The sequence below is a fragment of the Gossypium hirsutum genome, chromosome D05, assembly GCF_007990345.1.
Source record: "Gossypium hirsutum isolate 1008001.06 chromosome D05, Gossypium_hirsutum_v2.1, whole genome shotgun sequence".
Lineage (NCBI taxonomy): Eukaryota > Viridiplantae > Streptophyta > Magnoliopsida > Malvales > Malvaceae > Gossypium > Gossypium hirsutum.
In genome coordinates, this window is record NC_053441.1 from 7,966,211 (window position 1) to 7,978,869 (window position 12,659).

The following is a 12,659-nucleotide window of genomic DNA, read 5'->3' on the forward strand; positions in this document are numbered from 1 at the left end:
CACATTTTAGGCCCTTTATTTCATGAAAGGGTGCCCTAACATTGTTGGTTTAATTCATGTCCTGTTGTCTGGATTTGATGCCATATATCATCCCTATGTCAACAATGGTACAGATTTATAAACGTGTAATGATAAGTTCTATCTGATCGTATAATTGTTCATAACAGTCTTAAACATGTCACTTAAAGCCTAACGGAGCCTAAAACTCTGCACACCTCTTAAAGATTCATTAAGATTGTACGTAATAGGATACTAAATTGCTTTGGTTTGGTTCTGGGATGAAAATTTCTGCTTCTGTAGCAAAATACACTTGGCCTGTTTGATAGATTTTGAGAAAGAACAACCCTATGCATCTTTCTTCTAGTGATTTTCCACCAATCTAGCAGTGATTTCTGTAGATTGATGTATTAGATGATCATTTGTACACTTCATACAAAAGGCATCCATTTCTGGTTTCGTTAACTCTTCAATTGCTCGATTTCAGTCGACGGGGTCCTTTTTTCATGACAAGAGCGTTACACTTGGGAGCCTCATTGGTGTTTCTAGCATTTTGGAAATTGTCTAAAAGATCTGTCAAAGGTAGGAAAACCGAAGCCCCCAGAGAAAAAAGAAGCAACACAATAACAGGTCAAAAGTTGGGCTATTTTCCTTGTGCTCAAGGGATAGTACTGATGCTGAGGATGTTGATGCACCATCGCTCGGCCACTTCCTCACAGTGGAAAAGGAGGGCCGCCGGTGAATATAGAAGGAACCACAGTCCTACCACTACTGTCTATGGACCGGATGAGCTTGCCTTGGCTCAGCCTAATTCAGAATCGAACACGCTATTTGTTAATGGCTGCGTCGCTCCTCCTCGAACAAGTTCTTATCACGCTGCAGATGATGATAACAATTATGGAGTTCCAGTGCTGTTTTCATGCATGTGTGGACAGCCCTCCCTCTAAACCTGCCTTGCATTGGCATCTAACTTGTTGGTCTCATATATTCTGATTGAGTTTTTATGTATGTGGTTAGGAACTGTTAATGTTCATTTCCTTGTGATTTTTCATTTCTTCAGTTTTTAGCATAGAAATGGAATCACTCTTCCTTGAATCTTGATCACTTTTAATGCACTTAACATTTGAGTGTTTAATAACCATAGAATTTAGTTAACGAAACAAGGCCAACAGCATCCTCTGCTTGGGTCAAGCCCACGGCTAATCTTGTTAATTATCCAAGGTCAAGATCATCTCCATCTAAACCCCATGAACTTAGTGTCCGCAACGAGTTCAAGTTTTTAATTCGAAGTACATTAATTCAATTGATGCATGGTATATATATATTTTTTAGGGATCATTTTTAAACTTTAAAATGCGAATATTCAGTAAATATTCAAAACTTATATGTGATACACAATTTTTATTTATTTATTTGTGGGGCCAATAAATTTTAATATAGTCGATAAAAGTTAATCTATTGGATCTTAACTATTAATTTAGATTCATTATGTGAAATTATGTGTCAGCTCCCAATTCATTAGCTTAACTACAATATGAATTATACCATTTTTAAAAATCCGAATAAATAAATAGTTCTCTTAATCTAATAATAATTTAATTATTATCAATAATCAGATTATTAGATGATCAAAAGCTTCAAACACTTTCGTATTTAAAAATGCAGTTGGCCAAAACCTGTCGTGAACCACAAATTTGGCCACCATATTCTTATTAATTTCCTATAATAACAATGAATCCGTTTATTTATTTACTTGACTTTTTCCATTTAAAAAATGAATTGACCTACTTAAAACTCGCAAATATTTCAATCCTGACGTGCCCAAATTTCTGTAGAATATAGAAAAAAGCCCGGGAAAGGTAGTAAAATTAAATACTCAACAATTAATTGAAAGTTTAATTAAACAGAAAAACAAGAGTTTAAAGGGCCCAATGACAATGACCTCTCGGTAGATACTTTTTTTTTAATCTTTGATATTTTAATAATGTTGAATTAAGAATAGTTGGACCGTTCTAAATTCAAACTCTTCTAACAAAATATATATTTCAACAGAAACCGATAAGTCTTACATTACAAATAAATAAAAATGAGTTCCATTTCTCTAAAAAAAGGTTTGAACTCTGAAACAAACCAACAATGATGGAAAATTGTGGCCGTCTTTGACTGCTAGTAATTGTATTACTTGCTGATTTTAATTTTGTGCCAAAGAAAATTCTCATTAGTTAAAACAAGATTTTTTTTCCCCCATAGCTGAATGGGGTTGGTCTAACTGTAGCCATGTGTCGTGCCATTCACATCCCTATCCTTCATTCATCATCATCCATGATCCATGGCACATAACAAACAAGTTGTTACATCAGTACATGTCCTGCATACAACAAAAGAATAAAAACAAAATACTCAACAAAAAATTGACCCTTGCTCTTAATTAGGTGTCTGCCCCATTAATTTGCCCGCTCTTTTACTCATCGACCCTACTACTATTACCATCTACGTCAATTTCCCCACCTCGTTGTTCTTTACATTAAAAATTCATTCATGGATTATAAATTAATGGTCTGACATTACAACAATACATTAATGATCTGAAAAGAAAAGGTTTTTAAAAAAAAAATTATGAAAAATATGTTTGTATTAATGTGATGCTAAAGTTATTTAAGAAATGGACACAATCACATGCTAATCAACATCCAATCCTGCTTTATACATTATATCTCAAACACTTTTCTCTATTTATATATTTCAAAATAGAAAATGGGACTTCGTTAGGAAAACTCAAGACTATATATCCTTTGACATTTCGTGTGGTTTTAGGAGGTAGCCATTGGAGCATGTTGAAAGTTGCCTTTCAGAAGGTGAAGAAAAAAAAAGATTTTCTTTTATTTTTGGTATATATTTTTTCAATATTAATTCAGGCATTTAAATTAATACACCCTCAATAAGGCCAACGCCACTTCAATCTAAAGCAAACAAAAGATTACAACAAATATAGGACCCAATGAAGCTATTTCAAACTTACCAAGTCAATGAAACTCATTTCCTTCGCTTATTTTCCCCCAAAATCTACATATGGACCTCCCTTCCATCTAACATATATAACTAATGGGTCTAGACTGATTGCTCGATTTTTCTCCCATTGTGTGAAAGAGAATGTCCTTGACTGACAACTTGAAACTTCCCATGTTTTTTCAAGGCTTATCAATCCATTCATTTTCTGCAGCAATCCTTCCGGAGCCTCGGCCACTGATCTTGCTGAATGAACCAACTGCAGATAAGCTCTTGAAGCTGCTGCTTCCTTCACTAAAATTCTTTGACTTCCTTGTTTTTCTCAGCTTTGAGGAACTAACCTCTCCGATGTCATGATCCACGTCATCATGATTCTTTTATCTTGGCTACCACCAATCGGACAATGGGCTCCGGCAAAAGGGGCATGTGGGGGGTGTTAGACTTGCAGTTGTAGGGTTTGGCTTGTTGTGGCAGCATAATGCCAGTGTGCATTGTGCACACATCTGGTGACCACAGTCTTGAACTTCAATTGTGCAGATTTGCTCAAAGCATATGCAGCATAGTTCAGTATCACTAGCCTACATAAAATATTTCCGGGAGAATATATTAGCTCCGTTACAGCCAACATCCAATTGTTATAAATAGTTCACATACTAAAGGAAAATACAATCTTTCACAATTTATTCAATAACAAAAACCTAGCAGACAACTGATAAATCATAGGGTCAAACCAAAAATGGATTACAGTGGGCTAATATAGGTTTAGAGCATTCTAAAGTTTCAAAAAAAAAGTGTATTCTGTAAATTGTAGACCATAAACTCAAGACCTAGTATAGCATCTCGATTTGACAGGGACTGTACTAATTGCTGCGAGGAGGACCAAAACGGAAACCTAGGGTCAAGGACCAGTCTATTATTCCATACATATAATCATAAAGAAAACTAAGAAGAATTAAAGCCATTGATGGCGGGACTTTGAATGGTAGGGATCTCAAGCAAAGACAAAAAGGTTTATACACAAATTACTTCTGACAAGGAAAACTAACTATGAACAAAACTATGAACAAAAACCGGACTAGTTGAGCTATGAATCAACCTGAAATATTCAAGAATTGCCCCTAGGAATCAAAAAAAGGGTTTTAATGAATTTTATTTGGTTGGGAGTTAGAAATGTGAAAGAAAAAGCAATGCAATCATTTCAAGGAAGACATATTTGATATTTTACCTCAGAGATATTGTCATCTAACCAGAATCAGATTGAAGGTGATGGAATTGAGTAAGCTGTTCCCTTCAGGATGTTCTTTTCTCTTTCCCGGTTTGCATCCATTAAGGCTTGTTCTAATAGTGTTTTTGCCTCCTCATTAAGCTCACTAATGAACTTTAAAGTGCCGGCCAGACAATAGGTTTGCTGATGAAGGATTTAGCAGAGCTGCACATGCCCCATGTTTGTGCTTTAGAGCAACTACATAAGGTATTCTCCTGTAAACATACCAACGTAACAAAACATAGTGATAAGCCGAAACAAAAACATATATATACAACAAAAGCTCGAAACTTACAGCCCAAATAGCACCTTACATGAACAATAGAACTTTGATAGGGTAACTTAGAAATCTAGATACATAAAATGAAACCAAACCATACCCGGATGCATCTCTTTGAAGACGGTCCGCACCCCATGCCAACAACTTGCGGATGCAATCAAGAGATCCACCTCTAGCAGCTAAATGAAGAGGTGTGCTTCCTGGACAACTGAAAATGAACATATTTTCAGTCATTTTCATCTGTAGAAAGACTGGGGGCAAAAAAACAATTATGATCAAGAGTTTCACAGCACTATTACCCATATCCACCAGTTGAAGCACAAACAAGAGCACCATTGTCTAACAGGATATGTACGCAGTCAGGCCGCCTTTGACGAGCTGCTAAGTGCAAGGAGTAGCTCCCTGCATCTCATATCACAAGACGTCATATCCCCTGATATCAACCGATTCCAAAAAAAAACATGATTAAACTGAATCAATAGTCAATTAATCAAATAGATTTGGATTTTTTATAAATTCACCATGAAACAGAACAGGGCTAGATCGAGCAGCAGAGAGAAACCTGAAGGCATCAGAGTGACCATAATAGGCTGCATAGTGCAAGCAAGTTCTTCCATGAATTGAACAAACATAAGATCTGAAAAGCAAATAAGATCATTCAAAACAATTTATATATATCCAGTACACAAATGCATTAGATGTAACTTAAAGAAAATAAAAGAATAATGGCTCACATTTGCCCGGCTCAACAGCTCTTCACGCAAGAGAATCCATCATGCAGCCACATAAGGGGAGTCTAAACCCATTGAAAAGGGGGAAGAAACTAAGTAAAGATTATATAACCAAAAAGAAACACAACTTTGAAAAAAAAATGACCTGCTTTGACGAATTCACTACGTCCGGGTCACGGATTTCTCCAAAAGCATAGCCAAAATCTACCAAACAAAATCATCTACCATCAGCGAATGAAACCAAAAATGGATTCAACAGCTCAAAACTAAGGTAAATGAAGTTAAAAAACAAAATTCAAAAAGCTACTTCCAAAACTAGAAGGACTACCCACCCGATCTGGCCATAAGCAGCAGCTATAGAAAGAGCAGGTGCGTCATAAACAGTCGTAATGAAAAGATGGATTCTTCTAATAAAGCTTCACAGTTTCAAGGTTCCACCTTGAACTGCACAAACAATACATTCTCTTGACCGCTCCACAACTCAGCCTTGCCCATCTTAAGATAACAAAACGGCCTTTACACTTCCTTCGACCCTCACCACCGTCGCCGGCACACCCTCCTGTGGTGACGGGTGTGGTCGGCCCTCTTAATTAGCAAAAAAAAATATCATATCAATAGTTCTTTAAAAGCCGAGTGAGAACAAAAATAAAGAAAAAAAAAAGTACTTTCTATTTAATTTTTAGTTTTCCTTTTTTAAATGTTGGAGTTTTCTTTTAGCTGCCCGAAGAGACACGTAAGAGCTGCCCGTGTCAGCTACCGGGACACAGTTGTCGGGCAGTTATCAGATATAGCAAATTAGATTATTGTACAGAAAATCCAAATGAAAGATCTCAGCCGTAGATTACTTATACTGGGTCTAACCGTACGATTGTAAAGGGTAAAAAGGGGAGGATAGGCGATTAAATAACGAAAGCGAATGTTCAGCCAATAAAGTAGGAGCGAGTTAGTCAGAGTTAAGGTTCTAACCTAAAATACCCTCTTTGTAAAATTTTATCGATTCTCTTCGATCTACTGGTCACTGTCAAGTCAATCCCTCCTATTACTCTTTACCAAAGAGACAATGAGAGTGTGTGTCGAAAGACAAAATTACCCGTGAAGAAAAACTTCATTACTTAAACACTAAAAAAATGTAAATAAAGTTTAAAACTCCATTGTTTTTTAATTGTGGTGTAAAGGCTAATTTCCTTAAACGGAATGTACATTTGTATAGTCTAAGCATTCTTTTTCGCCCAAAAAGCAAAAAGCAAAAAGCAATCTGAAGAAAACATTTCAAGGAAGGATTTTTTATCTCTTTGTGTATTTACAATTTGGATACAGTATTTTCTTTTTTATATATTTAAATAAACTGCGAAATAATATCTCTTATAAAACTTGTTTGGAACCTTGGGTTGATGTCAAAGCCGAAGCAAAGCATTTGGGACTAATCTCAATTCTCAAGCTAATACGAGTGATGAATGAAACCAACTTGTTAACAAATGGTATCAAATTCTCTTCTTTGATTATAAGATTGTAAGTGAAGAAAAGTAAAACAGTAGTTATATGAATTATTACGTGAAAATGAAAACAAATGCAAACTGTCCGTTTGAAATAATTTTGCCAAAAAAGCTTAAAGATAAGAAGCCATAGTTCACTGTTATTGGTGGGGTTCCCTATTTTGAGAATGCATATCCAGTTAGAAGCCTCCACGTGTGAGCCATTGCTATCTATGGGGCCATGTGTTTCTCTCTTCACTCCACATTATCAACTACAAATGGCTATGCTACTCCCCAATCATATCAGTCAAATGGAATGTGAAGCTTGTCCCCAAATAACTAAAGCCACCCCCCTTATGACTAATGGTTCACACGGATTGCCTTCTGCTACTACCACTTCATATTTGTATCCATCATTGGAGAAAATCCTCATTATTGAATCCCTTTGCTCCATACAATGCCTTTTTTATTATACCAATTTCAACCCCATTCTTAACTAACTTAACCTACAATATTAAAAGAAATTTGCCTTTCTAGGATTTACAAACGCCAAAATAAATCTTGGTTTACAACTTAGATTCTTGAAATCATTGGTTTTTTCCCTTTTGGTGTGTTGTATATGTAGTTTGATGTTTCAAAAAAATGTTTTTGGAAAAGAGATGGTGACATTTTGCCTACCGTCAAAGAAGATAAAAGACAATATACTTTAGATGACATTTATATGTACAATCAAGAAAATTATACCTATTACCTAATACTATTATTTATACATGTATAACTATAAGCCAAAGAGACCTCCCACCTTAAACTTGAGTAAAATAAATTTTAATTAACTATAACATGTGTCACATTGCCGATGGCTACCATCAAAAATATTAATTTTTCACACGGCTGGTCAATTTGTTTACATAGTGATCAATATTTTAGAGCTAAGGAGCTTCAAAACGTAAGTCTCGTATTCTCTAACACTTGAAATTTAGACTCATTCAAATATATAATTAATATAAATATCTCGTTCAAGTTCAATCCATTTGAACAACTAAACACATTAATTAGAAAATTATTTACTAAGTATGATTTGTGAACTCATCACTACACAAAATTTGATAAACATGATATCTGCATCAGCAACATCATTCTCTATTAAATATCTATATCTATAAGCTTCAAACCATTTATTTTAATGGAAGATAATTACATCTGTTTGTTCTCCAGGTATCATAAATATTTTTTGTTTTTCCTATCAGATCAATCGTTGAAAGCTACACCTGACATGATGCAAGCATTGCCAAAGCCCTAAATTCAAATTATTATTTAATTCCTAATATTGAAGATATTTTGCTTCACCAAGCTCTTTTTCTTTTAAGAGTATGCAACATCTAACTACCACTTTTACTTCTTCTTTTTTTTTTAATTTTCTTCCCATGGAACAGACTAATGATAATGATTGATTAAGCTTTGATTATCGGTTTAGAAAAAAAAAAGAGTACGGGGCATTATTGATGATATTTAATAATATAATATTTAGCATGGGACATCATGGATCTTCCACCATTTGACGATCTGATGTTTGCTTGTACGCTCACATAACAAGTTATATTGGGGATGCTAAAGCCCTGGAAGGTTACATGCAATCTCTCTCTTCCCTGTTCTCAAGCTTGCATGATCTTTACGTAGCTGTTGTAGCAATTTAATCAAGATGGTTACAAGTTTGAAGGGTAGAGTGTTGATTTTTATTGCTGTTTGTCAGCTGAATCATGTTTTCAAGTTTTGTTTGGTAAAAGATTAAGCATCCTTCGGTTGAATTTCACTATTGATTTTAACTTGTTTCACAATAACACTAGTGTTTGTTTCGGCTTCTCTCGTAAGTTTTTCCAACATTGACGCTGTTGGTGGTGTTTTTATTTTATATATGCTATTTTATCATCCCTTATGCATGAGCATGATGGCAAGGATGAACCTTTTAAGACGCAGATTTATACCTAGCTCAAAACTAATAAACTCCAGACTACGCCACTCAAAGTTTTCATTTCTTTAAAAGATTTACGTCTGATTCCACATGTTGCATCCGAAATATAAATATGAAATTATGATTTTTGAGACATGAAAAATTACCCAAATTAGATATCCATAAATCAGAAATGAATCCTGTAACATGAACCACAAGATATAAGACGCAAAATTGGGCTAAAGCCTAGAAGACCTAAAGCCAGTGTGATGAGATTGAGGCTTAATGATTCTAGCTGAAAAACCTTGGACCGCAGCCTATTTCTCATCTCATAAGGCCGCTGCCTTACTTAAGTCGTTCAATTTTGGGCCACCCAACAACCCAGGTTAAGGTAATTAAGAAGGCAAGAAAATGAACTAATGAAGAATATAACTTGTACATAAAACGGTGGCAAACAAAATCATGTTTTGGATCTCTTCTTACTCTCACTCTGATATATGTAATCCTTTAATATTAACATATTCAATTTTTAAAACAAAAGGCTTAATGCATTTTAAAAAACTCAAAATTGATTTATTTTAGATCCTAAAATATATTAAATGCAAAAAAAAAAACACTTAGGTTTATATAACTAGATTTCAAAGCTCAGAAATAGCTAATAGTCTCAAAAGTACCCAATTTCCATATTACAATCTAACGAAGGTTGTAGAATATCGTAGAAGAATAATATATATATAGGCTATGCAATCATATCCTTTAAAGAACATTTATTTCAACTATTCTTTTGCTAAAGTTAGGGATGAATAAATATAATGGGAGAAAGGCCATGAAACTACCAGAAAACTCTTGCAACTAATAAACTATTATACATTATTCTCCATTCCGGAATATCAAAAACTAGAACCCTCTTTCACTTTGAATCATTTCTATATATAGCATTCCGATCTCAACCGAGTTCCCTCATGAAGAAGAATTGAAGCTGGATCGTAGACATTTTCCGTTTGGGTGTTAAGCTTTTCCCATAGTTTTGCAGGATGTCCCAACTCATTCCTAGCCTTTTGGTGGTCGAAGAACCAATGTGTTTGATCCATTTTCTTTAGACGTATGGGATCCTTTGTTCAGTTCCGCATTGGCTAACAATGTGCCTTCATCAGCACGTGAGACTTCAGCCTTTGTTAATGCAAGGATCGACTGGAAAGAAACACCCCAAGCTCACGTTATCAAAGCCGACCTTCCAGGGCTGAAGAAAGAGCAAGTGAAAGTTGAGGTTGAAGAAGGTAGGGTTCTTCAGATAAGTGGAGAAAGAAGCAAAGAAGAAGAAGAAAAGAATGATAAATGGCATCGCATTGAGCGAAGCAGTGGCAAGTTCATGAGGAGGTTCAGGTTGCCGGAAAATGCTATGATGGATCAGATTAAAGCTAGCATGGAAGATGGTGTCTTAACTGTGACTGTCCCTAAGAAAGAAGACAAGAAACCTCAGGTCAAGACCATCGATATTTCTGGCTAAAACATTTCAAATGTTTCTAAGGTTTCACTAATGCATGGAGAAAAATAAGCAAAGGGTGTTAAAGTATTTTGTTTGTTCGTGAGATATTTCCTGTGTTTTCCTTGAAAATGATGTAACAGTAACAGTGTATTACAGGTGTTGAGTATGAATAAATTAATGTGACTTGGTTCATTGGTTTCAATGCTTCAAGATTGCAGGACAGACACTGATGCAGACAATGCCATAGCCTTGATTATGCCAATTTTGCAGTATCATGATATTCAATCAACCCTATATAACAGAGAAGCAGATTTGCTTTGAAAAGTATTTTCGAAAAATAATGTGGAAAAGTGATTTAAGAATTATTTTTGAAAAGTTTGGTTTAAAATCTAAATGTTAGCATTGTTGTCAAAAAGTACTTTCATGAATAAAATATTTATTTTAGACAGTATTACAAGTAACAAATATGCATTTAAATAATATTAAATTAGTTAATATTATTATATTTTAGTAAGAATATAAAAAAATATTATAACTTGTGTTAATATTTAATATATGAAATATAAATTAAAAATTTTTAAGCAATAAATATTAATTATTTATAAAATTTAATTAGAAATATAAACTATATTTTAAATATTTAAATATAACCATTAAATATTTGTAATTAGTATTTAAAAAATATTTTTTTATTTTTAATTAATGATTTTAACATATTTGTAATTAAACACCAAGAAAAAAAAAGAAAGTACTATGTTATTGGAGGGGTGAAAAAGTAATTAAGCACCAAAAGTGTTTTGGGAGAGGAAAAATTAAAATTTTTAGCTTTTCCTTTTCAGAAGTACAAAAAGCACTTCTGAAAAGCTAAAAATTTTAGCTAAAAGTAATTTGTTCTACACAACTTTTCTTCCAAAAATGTTTTGGAGTCAGAAGTGTTTTTTTAAGCAATGAAGAACTGGCCCTAAGATTTGGTTTCATTTTTTTCGAGACAGAATTCATCTAAAAAGGAGCTTAAGCATCGAGACAAAAAAATGTTACAAAAATAGTTAAATTTAATATTATATGTTGAGTATATCTCAATTAAATTTGAGAGATAATCTCACAATTAAACTTTATTTATTTATTTCAGTCAAATTTTAGTCGCTCTTTTATAATCATTAAAAAATTAGAAGTTCTTTATTTTCGAGTTTTGGGATTTAGTTTTTATCTTCATTTTTTGTAATTTTTATTATTTTGTCATTATAGTAAAATTATATTTACCTGTAGTTTTTTATCCTCTTTGGATAGATTTGCCTACTTAAATTTGTCTGCACAATTTCTTAATTTTTTTGTTATTTTTTATTTATCCGCTGCTTAATCGGGTCGATCCCAACATTATATACACCAAATATCAAATTACTTTAAAAATTTATGAAAGAAAATGAAATACTAAGGACTTGAGAAGGTAAAACGCTCCAACTTAGCAAAAATGGTATGTCAAGGTTATTTATGTGCTTTCAAAGCTAATATTCAAATAATTTAATACTACATGCACAACTTGATACAATTAATGCCTCCTTGCATCGACTTAGTATGATAATTACAACGACCTGCTACCAATAAAATACAAATAAACACCAAAATTTTCCATATATTAGTATTGTTCATGTCAAGTAAGAAATATGGAAATTTCCAGCGAACAATTGGACGGAGTTTCAAAATTGTCGGTTCAATGGGCTTTCGAATCACATGACAAAGAAATTCAACCACCAAAAAGAAACAACGCCTACGATAAAATAAAAAGCCGGTAATTTTAATTCTCCGTTGAAACGGATTTAAATAAAAAAATTAAAACTTCGAATATATCCCTTCGAGCTTAAAGCCTTAACTGAACTTCTAGATGAAAATCATATCTATAGTTCACGTGTATTAGAAATCTGAGCTGTCCTTCCGGCGGATCACGTGCACCTTCGTCACTGTCTTGTGGCCCCCATAACCCACGCTCCAATGGACGGTGGATAATGAATTAATTAAATTTAATACTGAGATTCGGTTTATAATTTTCTATTTATAATTTTATTATATTAATTATCGAAATTTTTATGTGTAATATTGCTTATGAATTGTAAGTTTATATTTATAAATGATAATTAAATTACAATAAATAATCATGTAAAAAATTAAAGGAAAGAAAATTTGATATTTTGTCGTCCAACTCTGAAATTAGATAGTCCACGTGGGATAAGAGACCATCATTACGTTCATGAAGACCATGTGTCGCGGTTTTCATTTCTCTGTGCAATGAGACCCACTGATGAAAGGGACGTGAACTTTTTCTGTAGCTTATCGCCTTATCCTTATAAAGTGGCTCAGTTGTTACTTGTAAGAGCCGGACTGAGCTAAGCCAAATGCATATGTCATGGGTTGTGCATGGGAGCCCGCAACCATGACGAACTCGTACGATCCATCGCATTCGAGGGAGGTCATTTGGCCCAA

At 33.8% G+C, this 12,659-nt stretch overlaps 2 pseudogenes; one reads left to right on the forward strand and one right to left on the reverse strand.

The window, feature by feature from the left end:
* Positions 1-3,116: 3,116 nt before the first annotated feature.
* Positions 3,117-5,773, reverse strand: LOC121217042 (putative E3 ubiquitin-protein ligase XBAT31; annotated as a pseudogene).
* Positions 5,774-9,732: 3,959 nt separating this feature from the next.
* Positions 9,733-10,337, forward strand: LOC121217669 (18.2 kDa class I heat shock protein-like; annotated as a pseudogene).
* Positions 10,338-12,659: the final 2,322 nt, after the last annotated feature.